Source organism: Lissotriton helveticus, chromosome 6, assembly GCF_964261635.1.
Source record: "Lissotriton helveticus chromosome 6, aLisHel1.1, whole genome shotgun sequence".
NCBI lineage: Eukaryota > Metazoa > Chordata > Amphibia > Caudata > Salamandridae > Lissotriton > Lissotriton helveticus.
Window position 1 is genome coordinate 1,764,797,811 of NC_136067.1, and position 5,238 is coordinate 1,764,803,048.

Consider the following 5,238-nt stretch of genomic DNA (forward strand, 5'->3'; position numbering starts at 1 on the left):
GGTTGAAAAACCCTAAAGGGAATTGTACTAAATTATAGGACCAAATCAGTTGCCCTTTTCAAGGCCACCAATCTAGCTACAGATCATGCTACATGTACCACAGATACTGCCTCCTGGTTATATACAACCTCTGCAGCTTTCAATGCCCACCAGTAAGTAAATAAGTACGTTTTTTATATGCTTAGTTAATAAAAACGATTGCATAAAAAACAATCATTGACGATAAAAGAAAGAATATATATATATAACTTGTTAAAACAAGTAATGTTGGCACATTATTATCTCATTCACATAAGAAACTGAGGTCCTCTATTAATTTTCTTCACTCCAGGCCAATCAGATCAGGAGTCTTATAGCAGTCAATGGGTCTTATAGCAGTTCTTTGTACCTATAGATACAGGCTCAGGTAGAATTATTCTTCCCTTGAACATAGATTGTTTTGTGTCAAAATTATTGAGGGGGAAAAGGAATGTGCACTTATGACCATCAGTTTAAAAAATGCTAAAACAATCAGTTAGTTTTTTTCCAGTTAAAACACGCTATTAAAATGTGTTTATCCTTCTATTGTTTTTTTTTTGTGGAGCAGAGCAATATTAGTAAGGTTACTATGGTCCTTTAAAAGTTCTCAAAAAGGTTATAGATTACTGTCTTTTGTAGTGATATTATATTGCTTCTCCTACTCCTTGAGTTTTTTTCCCACCACATCCATGAAGCGAACTAGACAACAGGCCAGCCGGATGTCCTCTCCGTCAAAGCAAGCCTTAACTGCCTGTCTGCATGTTCTTATACGTAGTCTATTGAAGGCAGGTTTTAGCGTGGATCTTCTTTCCTATCTAAACATTTGCATGTGAAAAGAATGTGCAGAAAGTCTTCCTCTACGTCGCACACAGTCGGCAAAAAGTTATAGATTGTGGCTGGTTCCATGGCAGTAGATGCAGCAGTGTTGGTAGAATACCCATCCTTACTTAAGTGCAGAATTTTTTCTTTTTTGGTCCTTGTGAATCCAGTGCCCAGGTAGAATTGTGGGGAACAGCTGTTGTAGCTCTGGATAACAAACAATCAGTGTGCTCTTTCTGCAAGAGAGGCTTTATCCTCGGGATTGGACAGTATTTTTACTGTTTTGTTGACAAGCTCCTTAACCCCTTGAGTGCTGCCCACGTTCCACGGACATTGCGTGCACTACCTCAGTAGTGCTGTGCACATCCATTGAACGTCGCGGTCCCGCCCACGCAATAGAACGTTCCGCACCAGCACGGAACGTTCAGCGCAGGCAAGGGGTGAAAGGTTTTGTGAGCCCCAATCGTGTCCAAGTGGGCTTCTAAAGCTAAGCTGTCCATGGAATCTTTTAATTAAGTCAAAGCTGCACAATCTTTATTCCAATTGAGTTTATTCCATAAAATTTCGTTTAATGAGCCCGGTTCTGCTCCTTTTATTTTATGCCGGCATTTCAGGTAGGCCCCCTTGTAAGCAATCTGTTGTTTTGGAAGGCCGAATTCTAGTCTGATTTATTCAGATGGGAAACTCAAACTATAAGTACCCCTATGAACGATCATTTATCATGAATTTTATACACAATTCTGACTTTGAAAATCAACCTTATGCTTCTTTGCCTTACTTACAGATAGACTTAATACACAACTATCTGATCCAGAGCTAATTTTGAAGCACTTACCCAAAGCTCAGACTGAATTACTCTTGCTTTTTTTAGGTACACAGTCACAGATTAAGCCTTTGCCATCTGACATAAATATTTGCAGCTTTACTACTGTCCTCCCTAAATCAGCTGTTGCAGAATACCTTGAGTTTGAACTAAACAGATTACTCCTTCACAAAACGCACAACGAAAACAAAGAATACTTGTCAATTGCTCCCCTTTTGGAAAATCAAACCTTGCATACCTAATGCTGTTTTCAGGATAGTGCAAGCCTTTAACTTCTGGATGGAAAGAATGCCCTCCTAAAGTCTGCTGGACATAACTCTGGCACCACAAAAAGGTCTACATCCTGTAGAACATATGTTATGTCTGGAGGTCAACTGCATTGCCTCAATATTAAATTAACTACATTGGCTTTCATCTCAATCTATAATCCTCTTCAAGCAGCTGCCCTCTACATAGAATGAGAACGTGGCTCATTTCATCCCTACCTCAATTTTCCACATTTGAACTTTGCCAAATAAATAGCCAATACCTCCCCAGACAGGTGATGAAGAAACCTAGGTAAAGACCAAGAGACAGGACTCTTCTACATATTAATGAATTTACAGCATTTTGAACATAAGACTAACCCTGAAGACACTACCATTTGAAAGTATTTGTTGGCTTGGCTTGTATCCTCTGAGCATTATCACATCCAATCACTCAGGTGGAAACTTGTAAAAAATGTTCCATGAATATAATTCTGTTCAGTGCTGTTGCTATCCCATTAGATCTGCTCCAGTTTGAATGATGTCAGTAAAATGCCCTAAAGAATTTCCACTGCAACCTTAGGCTTACACTAGCCAGTTCTTGATGTCAATAACCACAGCCTTGTTAAACAATAAGGCACTTAAAATCCAGAATTTCCACTTGAAATATTCTGTCACAGCAAGCATTGGACATAATTTCCTTTAGCGGTAATACAATCCTCCACTGCTGTGTTCTATGATCCCTGTAGTCTATGGAGCTGGGTCTTGTGAGACCAGTGCATTGCCACCTGCCACAACGAAGGCTCCGCTGAAGCAAAAGCTACGGGGGACTTTATTTGGCATTATAGCTCAATATCACCCCTGGTTAGCTTGCGGTTGTACTCTAGTACAGGAGTTCCTGTTGGGACAACCCACAGACCAAGCTAGAAGGACTAGATCTTGTTTGGTATCTGGACCTAATGCTTCTGCACACTACTTTGACGTTCTGACATCAAAACTTTAGAATAATTCCTTCAGATGATCTGAAAACTCGTACATCACTGTTACTCCATACTGCTAGGTGAATGGTGCCACTCTGTTCCAGTCATGACTTTCCTGTTGCTGAATGTGACCACACAGGCATGTTTTATTTTCTATGCCTGATGAGGGTCTAAAACTCTGTTTTAGTGAAATCCAAATTTTGTGCAGAGTCTAGTGGCAGACTAGGTATTGAAACTCAGTAAGGCAGTGATCTTCAAACTGGAAGGTGCCCCCCTCTCCTCCAGGAGGGCCTTAACTGATTTCAGGGGGGTGCCAAACTCTGGTTAAAAGAAGCAGCAGTAAGCCACTCTGTAATGGGCCATTACCAACATCTTTTGCCATTTATATCTGGCTTAGGAGTATTCATCAAACGTGAAGGGACTCCAAATGTTCTTTAAACCTCCCCCCCTCATTTGGGATAATCCCATTGTGGATACTTTTATAGAATAGTATGTTTGGCAATCATGTATTTGATTGTTGTTTTAAAGGTTTAACAACTGTAATGTTTAAGTAAGTCTAGACATATTTAACCATTGCAAATTGAATAGAACAATTGTGAAAAAATCTGGGAGGGAGGAAATGATTTTGTTTTATACTAGGAAGTGCAGCATTAACATTTGAAGACCACTACACTAAGGCGTCTGGTTTGAAACCAGTGTTCTTATCAGATCCCTGCATGTCCTGTGCCTAGGATTTGGACACTATCCTACAACCTGCAGTATGTGCTATAATGAACCCCAAAGCCACTGGGGAGATGGAGTAAGCTCTTACGTCCAAGGTCTGGTTTTGGGATTCATTCACTTTCCATGGGTATGTTTCCAGAAGGAGTACCTCTATGAATGGATATCTCCTAAGGAATTTCCAATCTTGTGACTAGTTGAGGGCTGGCAGTTGCACCCCTCCTATATTCTATCCCTCTAGCTAGCAGCTGAAAATTACTCCTTTGTTAAACTCACACTGCTAAGAGGGCTGTACATACTTTAGGCTGCCGCAAAGGAGTGATGGGCAATTCAGTGGCTCTGGTTTCGTTTCCTGCTCCTTGGGACAATAATTTGGTGTTCCAGTATTTCCAGCCTGGAGCCTGTTTTTGTCTGGTATTGAAGTCCTTAAACATCATGATTATGGATCACTGACATAATATCAACTACAAAAATATAGGCATTTAAAATATCGACTCCAAAATATCGACTACAAAAATATCGAAGTCCTATCTACAAACAGGTAAGTACAAAAATATCGAATCAAAATATTGTTTAAAAAGATGTACTTTGTAAAAATATCGAATTTTCAAAATTAATGTAAAATTAAAAAATATTAAAAATAAATAACTAAAATATACTTACAAATACTTAAATAACCTTAAAATTATTAAATAATTAAATTAAGTTATAAAAATAAAATAATAAAATTTTATTTGTTAAAACATATATATTAACATAATATTATTAAAAAATATACAATATTATTACCGTAGCATAGCAAGAGTGTTAAAATTACTATTCCCACTCCAATGAGTGCAACAGTAGGGAAAGCGTTGGATAGCGTAGCGGTAAAAATTACAATTCCGACTCCAAAGAGTTCAACAATAGGGAAAGCGTTGGATAGCGTAGGGGTAAAAATTACTATTCCCACTCCAAAGAGTGCAACAGTAGGAAAAGCGTTGGATAGCGTAGGGGTAAAAATTACTATTCCCACTCCAGTGAGTGCAACAATAGGAAAAGCGTTGGTTAGCGTAGGGGTAAAAATTACTATTCCCACTCCAGGGAGTTCAAGAGTAGGGAAGGCGTTGGATAGCGTGGGGGTAAAAATTACTATTCCCACTCCAAAGAGTGCAACAGTAGGGAAAGCGTTGGATAGCGTAGGGGTAAAAATTACTATTCACACTCCAGTGAGTGCAACAGTAGGGAAAGCATTGAATAGCGTAGGGGTAAAAATTTCTATTCCCACTCCAGTGGGTGCAACAGTAGGGAAAGCGTTGGATAGCGTAGGGGTAAAAATTACTATTCCAACTCCAAAGAGTGCAACAGTAGGGAAAGCGTTGGATAGCGTAGGGGTTAAAATTACTATTCCCACTCCAAAGAGTGCAACAGTAGGGAAAGCGTTGGATAGCGTAGGGGTAAAAATTACTATTCCCACTCCAGTGGGTGCAACAGTAGGGAAAGCGTTGGATAGCGTAGGGGTAAAAATTACTATTCCCACTCCAGTGAGTGCAACAGTAGGGAAAGCGTTGGATAGCGTGGAGGTAAAAATTACTATTCCCACTCCAGTGGGTGCAACAGTAGGGAAAGCGTTGGATAGCGTAGGGGTAAAAAT